Below are 12,326 nucleotides of genomic sequence, written 5' to 3'. Positions count from 1 at the left end.
TGTTGCTTGTGACATGTCTTTTCTGTAGTTTTAGTTGCTCCAGTGCAATAAATCCAGTTCACTTTCAAGAGGGGCCAGAGCACGTAGAGTACGTACATGGTAGATGCACAGTGTAACAGATTTTTCACCTTCTGTAAATCCTTCTCTGAAACTTGGAACGCAGTATGTAATTGAGGAAAAAAGAGGCCTGCTTAAATGTCCCTACTTTAAAAAATGGTCCTCAAAAGTAACACCCCACTGTTGTCCTCCTCCTCCATGTGATACACAGACACACATCCTCCTTTCCATTTAGCAGATGCCGCTGTAAAACAAAACAGACTACTGCATACCACCCCTCTATAGCAATATACAGTAAACACAATAAAAATGAACACTCAAGACCTTCTTTTTAAACTGTTTATTTATCAAGCAGTTTCGTCGAAATGAATTGAGTTAGAAAGAGTTTTAAAAGGTAATTAAAGTGATGTTGGGAGTATCAACGAAGGTCCTTTTGGTATACACTTTGAGCCAAACACCCCCAGAAGTTTTTCCAATCTGGGCTCCATTGGGAGAGATAGCGTAGAGTAGCATACATAAAGCCGCTGAGCGAAGCGCGCAGGCTACGGGACCCACGTTTGTATCCTTCGTAAATGACCCCAATTGTGCCAAAAAGGATACCAAACTTCTACACCTGCACATATATAGGTGTGTACCCAAAAGATGGATTGGAAAGTTTAGTACACCAGAAGTTATAACACTTGCCTTGCTCTTCTTTTCAGTTAAGTTACCTGCAGTTAGATCGAGTGCTTAGGCTTCCACCACAATCGCAAAGCAACAAAATATTTGTTAATTTAATGATTAAACAAGGTAATGTCTCCAAACCACCTCACTCATTACTTACATCTCCTGCTATAATTGGCTGTGCACTCACTTTACCAAAAAGCAATTAATAAATATTTTTGCTGCGTTTTCGGTGTTGTAATTGCGGATGTCCCTAAGCACCCCTCGGGCTCTACAGCAGCGCAGCGAGCGCTTCCAGCAGGTGCTGCTGCTTCACATAAACTTCTGGTGTGTAATTTACAAACTTTCCAATCAACAACGTTTTTATGAGAGAGCATAACCTATATACTAGTGTAGACCTTGCATCATTTCTGGGCATTACAGGGGGTCACTACGAAGTGATAAAGATTATATAGAGTATATTTCACACTGTCTCTTATGACTCTAGTATGTAACATTATTGGGCTGAAATTCAGTTGGTTGATAGGTTTTATTGGGTCCTTATATGCATCCCTTGCTGTTGTGTGTGTTTGCATCCTACGTAACAAGAGCTTTTCTTCCAAATATGGTATGTATCGCGAATATTTAGTTTGTTGCCATTGATTTATTGAGCTTAATTCTACATAATGCAGAGACATGACGCTGATTTCATATTGAGCGAATCCCCACACAATAATACACATTAATAGAGACACAGAATCTCATATTCCAGAATAATTCTACCGTTTCGCATTAACACTCAAATCTAATTCCTGGGATGACTCTTTTTAAGCGAAATAACTATATAAAGCTCAAATATGGGCCAAGAAAAAAATTATTGCAAATTTGGTAAGATCGGACTTTAGGGAGCTCCACACAATCTGACGAAAGCGGCACCGGTTGGGCTCCATACACCCAGCGAAGTCACCCTTTAGCACCGTATCGGGTCATGCCAGCTGCCCTCGCAAGGCAATATGGCTATTTACAGTTTGAATTTCGTCACGCATTTATATAACATCATTCCCCAATGTCTTATAAAGTAACAGTTGTGTCCGGGTTTGATTTTAAGCAGAGTAGAACGCGCCTTTAGATCGAAAGCAGTTGCTTGCTTAACGATTCATAATGGGGAATACCGCAGCTTCTGCCTACACTTCTCAGATAACCAAAGTATATTTACAGCCGAACTCTAGTCACGCATTAATATTACAGGTTCCCTGTTGGTCTTACAAAGCTTAGCTAACACTTTTTGTCCGATTTCGATTTCAATTCGAATGTATTTTTGTGGAATGTCAGAGGTTAGAGGAGGCTAGCTAGCTCTCATTGATCAACTTCACCGCCCTCTATCAATGACCTGCGGACAAGAGGCTTTATTTCGATTGTTTGTTTAAAAATCACATACCCATTATAAGATTAAACCTGAAACCGCGGCTGCGGTAAAGATTGCGGGAGCAACAAGTCAGTCTTCCTGACACTGCGCGGTCAGGGCGGCGAGCAACCCAGCAAACCAACATCAGACTAAACCGGCCATTATTCATCGAGAAAATTTGTAATTAGTCCATTTCCGTAAAGCCGGGCCCATATATTTGAGCTTTTCTTTATATGGTTGATTCTTGATGTTTTCCAGGTACGGTGCCAAAATCCTGGAAACCGAAGAATCGTCCACGGATCACCTAGATTCAGAAACTACCCGATCTCAGGTCAGCGTAGCCTATGTAAATGTTCTACCCATCCCAGTCCCGCGTTCTCCACCCCATCCAGGTCAGTTGTGCGTAGCCTATAAATGTAACCTTCCGTCTCAGGTCAGTTGTATAGATCTATGTAAATGTTCTCACCGGATCCAGGGTCAGTTGTATAGCCTATAAATGTTCTCCTACCTGATCTCAGGTCAGTTGCCGGCGATCAGTAGTCGTTCTAATCCAGGTCAGTTGTGGCAGCCTTAAGGGGCACCACCTGATCCTGCGGTCAGGCCTAAGTGTAGTTCTACCCATCCACGCCGCAGCTCGTTTCACCCCATCCCGTGTCCAAAGCCAGCCTAGCGCGTCTCCACCAATCCGTCCACCCATCCTCGCACGCCGCGCGGTAATTCACCCATCCCGCCGCAGCCGCGTCCGCGCCCCAAATCTCGACCTCCAGCCGTGGTTCTTCATTCAATCCCCGTACCAGCGCGACCGCCCTGGTTCCGTTTTGAGATCGCTTACGGGTAACCTAGCTTTGTTGAATTCACCGCTGTAGTTTTAAATATAGACTGGCGGCGTAAAGGGGTGTCATTGGGATTTTGAGCTTCTAAAAGTGTGTCTATTTACCCACTGAACTGTCGTTATTCAACTATGACAGGGAATTAAAATCGGTTTTGCATTCTATCACCCCTCTTTGCAGTGATACAAACGTGGATCCATTAGCCCCTGTGCTAAGCTATTCAGCTGGCTATACTTGCAATTTACGCACGTAACTCTCCCAATGTTAGACCCACCCAGGTGAACAAAGTTTGTGGCGTTTTGGCTCGGGGTAATGTGCAAAGGACCGCCTCGCCAGTTTGAACCCGTTACTCGAACCATCACTTTAATGGTTAAAGCTGCAAGTGTTGAATGGCCCCTTGCACCGCGTCAGAGAAGCCTGGGCAATGTTACCTCCAAATGTTGCAGCATAGGTGCGAGTTTTCCATCTGATTCAGAATAACTGTGCCCAATACTGCATAACTCTAGTCATGTTGTTTTGATTGGACGTTGCGGAAGTCGGTAGCTCCTCTATAACTTGGGCATTTTTTTCAACTATCTATATTCTTTTGGTGCAGATGAGACTCAGCCTCTAGGAGGATTTTATAGTTAATAAATACAGTAGTTTAAGTTTATTTCCGCTAGGGTTGGAAACAGTACATGTATTTATGATACGCTGATTGTGGCGTCACTGGTTCGATGCATGAAATTAGCCCGGAGAATACCACGGTATAAATAAAACTTGCATTGCAATTAATGTAATGCTGAGAACTACTGTTAGATACAAAGGTTCTTTAGGGACACCTAATCAACTGTATGGCCTAGCTTGAAGCTCTGATTGGCTATTGATTGTATGCGTAGTCAGAGATAGCAGCACTTAGGACGGAGTATGGTGAAGTGGCTGGCAAGAGGTTAGAGGACCCACCGGCCTCTTGGTATGATCGCGGCAGGTGGCATTAAGTTTGGAAAACTGTGGTTTCCCAGTCCAGTTCAGTAGGTACAGGTGAGCGAGTGGTGAACAGACTGCTGTTGATTAGTGTTACGCTCCGTACCGCTGTCCGGAACCAAGTGAACGATAGTTGAGATGCAGGTCTTGTTTCTTCAGGCTAACTACCCTAAGCCGGGCAGGAAGCTTGGCTTTTCTGCGGTGATAAATGGTCACCGGAGCGGTGATATTAAAGGTTGCATTTATCAGGTCATTTAGTTTTTTTGCAGAGTACACAGATGTTGTATTTCAAGTTTTACTTGGTTTTACCGTTTAAACACTTCACAGCTCTTGCACCCACAAGCTCTAGGAGACTGGATGACACTAAGTCTGGGACAGCCTGAGACATGCACTAAAAATTGCCTTCTGTTTTTCAGTTTTGCCCCTCCATTGTATTGTACTCAAACTCTTACCAAACCAGAGATGAATCCCAGGAAGCAGGGGTATGAATGAACCATTGACTTCTGTGAACCAATACACCCTAGCGTTTCACATATTTCCTTCATAACACAGTGTAGTGTAGCGAATTTAAATGCTTCACTTTTAAATCTTCCGCATGATTGTTGAAGTCATTGCGATCCGACCAGGAATGAGCGTTTTAGGAGACATTGGCGCTTTCCCCCTTTTCTCGCTTTAGTTACCCCGTTCTGGGTTTATCCCCAGTAGCAGGCACCTGTGCAGTGAAACTAAGCTTACAGACATCGCATAAAATAAGATAATACTATAAAACGGATAATAGAAAAGCATAGCCAAAACTTGCATCTGGATGAACTCAGAGTCAGGGGCTGATCCTTTGGATGCTTTATTCAGCACATAATATAGGTGAACAATAGCTCACAGCAACTAGTGGACAGCCAACGATGTTAACGGTGACTTCATCCACTGGAAATCTTGTGTATCTTCCTTCATCTGCAAAACATAATCAATGACATACATGTTTCACAATTAATTAACAAATACACAACACCTGCATATACATTTTAGAGTAGACAGGCATATCCTTACCCATACTAATTATGATACATGGGGTGCGCGGCGGTTCTGCTAAGGCATCCTGTGAGAGAGGGAAGACATAATAGGCAGAGGGGAAGAGTGTGATATGCCAAGCTGCATAGACATATTTGTGGCTAAATCACAATTTACCAAATTAGTGAATTGATGTTTTGCTGTGGAACTTACTTTCATTTATTAAAAGCACCTTTTTTGTTCCTCTGCGAGGTAACCACTCAGACCTGGAGGAGTTTCAATGGTCTGTAGTTACTCCTGTGATTCCTACGTCAAGAAACTCTGTGATGATGCCCTTCTCCTGAATTTGGTCCAGCAATTTGGTTTGGACAGGAAATCCCATTAGTTTCTCGTGTGGTTGAGCAGATGGGTGGTGATGAAGAGGTAAGGCCATTCTTCCATGACTTTATCGATTACATTTTCCTCACTATTCAAAGTGACGCTGAGCACAGTATGTTTCAGACATGAACGTCTTTAGAAGTCACTCCTCTCAGGGAGAAGGGTTTTCTTTAAAGGCATCTTGAAGCGCATTTTCTTTTTATCCTCTTGGCTGTTAAAGTCGATTCAGTGACTGCGCCTCCAGGTACAACCATAACGGTCAGAAGATCTACAATTTTCTTTGACCTCCCTTCATGGGATGTGCTAAAGCATACTGTCTTCTGACATTCTCAACCCTGTTCTCCATTTCCATTTCAAAGGGGATTGCAAACCCTGACTCCACAACATTTATGCCACATTTGTCCAAGAAGGAATCAGGGTATCCTCTCAACCAGCTGCTGTGCAACCTGCTTCAACTTGCTTCTGCCTGGTCTGGTGTCAGTAGCCATCATATTTCCATGATGATCCGGATCGTAATGTTTTGTTTTGGTGGTGGTTGTCTGCTCTTTGTGACACCATTTGCTTCTAGTGTGGTGGCCCCATCACCACAACAGGGAAACTTCTGCCATGGGATTTGAAACTTCTGTGGCGTCACAGTTGGCGTCACACTTACGACGTCCCCACCAGATCCTCGTTTGGCCGGTAACGGACAAAGCTCAAATGGTACTCTAGATGAGAGGTAGGGAGACAATCAATCAAAACATGTGAATTTCAAAAACAAAAACAATTGTGTGAGGCAGAGACACTGAGAAAGAGCTGAATGTACTGTCAGTGCCAAGAAGGTTGATGTGTGGATGCTGTGTGTGCTTAAATGTCTAATCAAGCCCATTACCTACCTTGAGGAGAATGCATTTATCAGCCTTCTGACCTGATATCAACGACAAAAATCCCATCCAAGTCAGCTGCTGTTAAAAGCTGCAGTCTTCCAGATTTGTAACTCCAATATCCGTCAACTTTGTGACAAGAGTTTCTATTTGCTCCTCTTCCAGTGACGCAGTGTGCTTCTGATCTTCTTCTCCCTTACAGGCTCCATGGTGGACTGTGTTTGAAGAGCAACCAGCAGTCTGCCACCTCTACAGTAGTGTCTAAGTGGGATGTAATCAAGAAGCCCATCAAGTCTTTGGCAAATAAAAGTACCACCTTCACTCTCTACTTCAAAAACACCAAGATCTGGATCAAGGCTTGCTCTTTTCTGTCGGAGCAAAAGAAGCACAGTCTTTTGTTGTTTCACTACAATGCATGCAATCAGCCCAGAGTTAACTTCTCCACCCTCGAGCTCAAAAATAACAAGCATGTCATTTGTGTGAGCATGTGCCCTCGTACAGTAATTTTGTTTGTCACTACCGCGATTTGATGGTGAGACATCAAATAATTTTTGAATGCATCCTTAACCTGACTATCATACAACTCTGGGTAAAAACTTTGTACAGTCAGACATGATCAACTCAGGGAAAACAGATTGCCCCTGCTTTGGTAGGCCTGCAGCAACTGATGCCTCTCTGAAAGGGATTTTGTGATGTTTCTGAAGTTCTTACTTGCCCGAATACACCTCTTAAAATAGCTGTGCTTGCTCTCAAATCGGATAGTCCATATAACGAATTAAGGGTCCAAACTGTAATGTGAGATCTGAATAATGTAAAAGGTAATGATGTTTGGGTCTAAGCTTTTAAGTGGGAAGAGGAGATGCCTTGTTTCTATGTAATTCTCAATGAGAACCTTCATGTAGGCAGCCTGTGATTCGGACACCGGGGAGCACACACAAGCTCAACCACCTGCCTAAGTAGCAGTACAAGTTGCCAAATTTCATCCTTAGCGTCTCTGACCTTTGTCATGTAACAGTACTGGCAAGAACCAAGAAGCCACCAGTTTTGGGCAGCATGTCCACCAAGTTTGGTCCCATTGGTAGGTACAACATTAGCCTTATTCTGACTCTCACCTCTAAAAGTCACAATTTCGCGGTTAAGTACATCATAACTGAACCACTTCCCTTGATTTTACAAGGAACTGCAGGTACATCGCCAAATCATAGTCAACTATGCCCTCAAATAAATCATCATGGGCAAGGCAGGGTGGGAGTCCTAGGTGCACAAACATGGAAATGTGTGAGTTTGTTCAAAACACTGTTTGACTTGATGCCTTTGTGCATTTGGATATCTGGGTTATTTTCCAACTCCAGCAATGATTCACTGTAACTAGCTGGCGTTCTCTCAGTGGAGTTGCAGAAAGAGGATTTCTTTGAAAATCCTCTTTTTAACATGACAGTACCTGCAAAAATATTCCACGCAGCTAAAATTTTCAGTAAATCCCCCAAGATAGTGGAACCCAAGATTGTCTCCAATGACACAGGCAATACTACCTCTGAAGATTTTCCCCTTCAACACAAATGCCTGTTGACTCCAGGTCACACAAGTCTGATAACAAACCTCAAAACTCTCTCAGGTCCAAACAACTTACAGTCCTTCTCCAAACAAAGTAGTACAAGCTGTATAGAGTCAACGGTGGATCGGTGGTGTGCATAGACATTACCTAAAAGTGTAGTACACAGCAAGAACTTTGTGTTTTAGCCTGGCGGACCCCAGAGGGTTTGCAACTTCAAAAGCATCTTGAAACAACATGATCTGAAGAGCATGTGGATCAGAGGCAAACAGTTCACTAGATTTAGAGACCGAACCATCTCCAATGTCACATAGCATGCCTCGTCGGCATGAATAGGATTTAGAATTTGACGCTGTACACTTCTTTCTTTCAAGATAGCTTTTAAGCTTTCTAAAATGGGAACATAGTGAAAATGTTCCTTTTCTTGCCTTTGTCATCATGGCCTAAAGTTATTTGTACTTGGTTCTACCAAGTTGAATTCCCTCTCCTGTAAAACTGAAGTCTTTTTGTGGGTGTGGTTAAGGTGCCACTACTTGCATGTAGAGTGCGCTGCATAGGGCTTTGTTCATATACAAATTTCCCTAGATTTTGTAAAGCCTCATCTTGCACACCATATTCTTGGAGACCTCTTGAAAACAAATCCATAGTAAACTCATGCTGCATATCCTGTAGTAACCTCATTTCACTTGCAATCTCCGAGACTGTAGAAGCAGGGACCAGATACTTTGCTTGTAAGCCAAGAAAAAAAGAGCCATGTTTTCAGTGAATTTATCCTGGCTGACCCAGGGTCAGACTCTCCATCTTGCTGCACTGTTTGTACTTCTCACTATCAATGTCTGATGCATTATCCAAACCAGCAGGTGCATACTCTGTTGTTCCCCTGATATAACTTTGATCAATGTGTGTAACATCACACTGCTTGTGACATCTTGATAAATGTGATGTTAAAGAGGATATGACTTTAAAAGTCTTTGCACAGCCACTATAAGGACATGTCACCTCAAGACCCTCTTGCAAATGACACTTAAGGTGAGCTACAAGACATTTTATGCTTCCACATTCTTTCCACACAAACTCCCAAGAACACTTTAACTGCACAGATACGTTACGTCATTAAAAGATAGCTTCCTCCCTCATGGTGAAATCTGGACAAGTGCACATTAAAAGAATTGTAAGAGGAAAAGCTTCTTCCGCAGTCTGGAAACCCACAGGAAAAAATGCCCCTGTAAATGTTTCTATGGGTTCTACAATGTTTTACATAGTCAGAAACTGAGGCATTTCTAAACTCACAGATACCACAATTAAATATCATAGTGAGAGCAAGCAAAAAAATAGCATGTTATCCCATTAATGTACCAGTAGTAAGGTGGTGTAAAGGCTAGCAAGACTGCGTGGCTTTCTTTGGTGTCTTCTGAGACGTCCAACTGCTGTTTGAAATCTGAAAAACAACAAATACAACAGTCATTTAGTACAGTCATTGTATTCAAATTGTCCTAATGTCTACATATATATACTGCCTCTTTTTAAAGTTAAGTCAAAAAGCCACACAAACCTAACAACTAAGCGCTGTGGATATGAAGGTAAATGTGGCAAATGTGAAATGTTTAGCTGTCATTGTAGTTATGTAAACATCAATGTACACTTTTTAGTGACACACCATTCGGAAAATGGTGTAAATATTTTCTGTGAAAAACATTTCAGTAAGAGCAATTTCTACAAGCTCCCATTTTATCAGCTCAAATGTGTGCATGCATATTGAATACAAGTGAAAATGTTTCAATGTTTTTAATTACAAGTTCTCCCATTTTGCAACATATTTTCCTTCATATGTGGACAACATACAATATGAGTTGTAAAAGGCGATTATTACACACACACATATTTTTACCGGAGTTGTGCCTGCCTGCCAAGAAAAGTAACGCGACGATAAAATATTTCTGGGGCAAAGGGGAGACAGCTAGCTAGGAATATGGCTAGCTAACGTTAGCTTCTGTAACGCCACAACAAACTAGCCTAGAACCCTTCCAGAAGAACTAACTAGCCAACACCAATGTTAAAATATGCATGTAAGCCTGTAGCCTGTTCAGTCAACAAAATATCTCCAAAAATATTCTTTTTACTTACTACTCAAAAACGTTACTAAACTTCTTTATCCTGAACTCACTCTGTCTACTTGACGCGCTATCAAAGCATTAGCTAGCTAGCAGTGGCGAACACAATTTTAACGGAACAGCTTTCAAAGTAAAAGCACGACACTTGGTAACTGGAATTGCACTAACTATTATCTTACGTTGAGTCTCAGCTTTTATTTCAAAGGCTACAATGCTAAACCGGAAATGGGGTACTGAGAAGTGAATTTGCTTGATAATATAAATATTCTCTCTGTATATGTGCCATATATTATATATTTGTTCTGATTGCAGTCGAAAAAATTAAACATGTTATAATACTATCAATGACAACATCAGGATCGGTGCTTGGGAGACAAGAGATTAACTTTAGAATGAGTTGCCTATTATATGATAATGTGTAATGCGTCATGTAACGTTAACTGTCCCGCTCTGTCTTGCCTCCTCATAGCGTATTAACGTAACTGCCAAACAGAGACAAGCCAGACCCCATGTAACGTTAACGAAATGAAGGTTGGATTAGCTAGCTAGACAATTCAGTATGAACCACTAATTTCGGCTGCAATATATTGACATTAACGCGTAGCCTGTCTGACCACAACCAAACGAAACGTAAACTCACAATACCAAGAAAATAAACCTCATCATATTCTTCTAAATGTCCATGAAATAATTACCTTTTACAAAAAGCGGAGCAGGAGGAGATTAACGTTAAACTTTTGCTTGTTCACACAACAGACACACACACAGTGGAGCGGGGAGGGTCAAAGCGAGGGAAACGTTAACGTTTCAAGTGCCGCGAAAGTCCCGCTCGGATTAAAAATAAGGAAAATGTAAATTGTAAATAATTCATAGATGAGGACCCACAAATAATGTTGGAAGCGGGGCATAATGGGTGTTTATTTGACCTAACGTTACAGAAAAAAATACCTCACACAAAGCAGCTCAGTTGGTAAAAAATCAGTTTTTTTAATCTCCAAATCCGCAAAGTGCTGATTAATAGCACACGGTAATGCCGCGCGCAGAACACAGCTCACGTTAGCTAGCTAACGTCAATATTAGCTATAACGTTATTAGCATTAACCATGAAAATTAACAATTGAATGGTACCAAAACAGACAATATAACATTTTAAAACTAATACTGCTAAGAAAAACAGTCACTTGTTAATATGTTCCATAAAATTACTTCAGCGCTGAAATGCAGGTCAAATTGCACCGGTTTATCCCGCTTTGTACAAATGGAATATGGCCGCCAGAAACTGATTTGGCAGCAGTTTCGCAGAGATGAAGTTCCCATAATGCAATTGGAAGTGTAAATTAACAGAAATACACCTGTGAATCACGTACTAAGGACAATTTCTGTTAAAATATACAGTCATACAACTGTTAATATACAGATATTTCTTAGAGTGTAGGGTAGTTACAGTATTTAGTTGTGATGGTTAAGGTTAGGGTTAAGGTTAGGCATTTAGTTGTGATGGTTAAGGTGAGGGTAAGGGTTAAGGTTAGGCATTTAGTTGTGATGGTTAAGGTTAGGGTTAGGGTTAAGGTTAGGCATTTAGTTGTGATGGTTAAGTTTGGGTTAAAACGCAACACCCAGGATGGGTGCTGCGAGGGCACGGGCACAGGGGGACCACTGGTGTGAATAAAAACACTTTAAAAAACTCCTTAAAAAACCAGGTTCGGTTAAAAAAAATGACCGGGCTGTTAAAGGGAGGGTGTTTTGATATTAAAAGGAGGTTTAAAAGAACCACCTGCAAAGGAAGGACAGCGAGAATTTAAAACTTTGAATAAAAGGTCAACTCCACAACAACTCCGTTGTCTCTCCCAGTTAGGGTAAGGGTTAAGGTTAGGCATTTAGTTTTGATGGTTAAGGTTAGGTAAGGGTTAAGGTTAGGCATTTAGTTGTGATGGTTAAGGTTAGGGTAAGGGTTAAGGTTAGGCATTTAGTTGTGATGGTTAAGGTTAGGGTAAGGGTTAAGGTTAGCGCTTTAGTTGTGATGGTTAAGGTTAGGGTAAGGGTTAAGGTTAGGCATTTAGTTGTGATGGTTAAGGTTAGGCATTTAGTTGTGATGGTTAAGGTTAGGGTAAGGGTTAAGGTTAGGCATTTAGTTGTGATGGTTAAGGTAAGGGGCTAGGGAATGTACTGCATTATGTCAATGACGGGTCCCCACAAAGATAGTGAAACAGACCTGTGTGTGTGTGTGTGACTGTGTGTGTGTGTGTGTGTGTGTGTGTGTTAGAATCTGTGTTTGTGTGTTTTAGAGTATGTGTGTGTGTGTGTGTGTGTGTGTGTTGGTGTTAGAGTGTATGTGTGTGTGTTAGAGTCTGTGTGTGTTGTGTGTGTTGAGTGTGTGTGTGTTAGTGTGTGTGTGTGTGTGTGTGTGTGTGTGTTAGAGTGTGTGTGTGTGTGTGTTAGAGTATGTGTGTGTGTGTGTGTGTGTGTGTGTGTTTGGAGTGTATGTGTGTGTTAGAGTCTGTGTGTGTGTGTGTGTGTGTG

Source organism: Perca fluviatilis, chromosome 5, assembly GCF_010015445.1.
Source record: "Perca fluviatilis chromosome 5, GENO_Pfluv_1.0, whole genome shotgun sequence".
Taxonomy (NCBI): domain Eukaryota; kingdom Metazoa; phylum Chordata; class Actinopteri; order Perciformes; family Percidae; genus Perca; species Perca fluviatilis.
The sequence above is the reverse complement of the archived record's forward strand: the minus strand, read 5'-3'. Positions refer to the sequence as shown.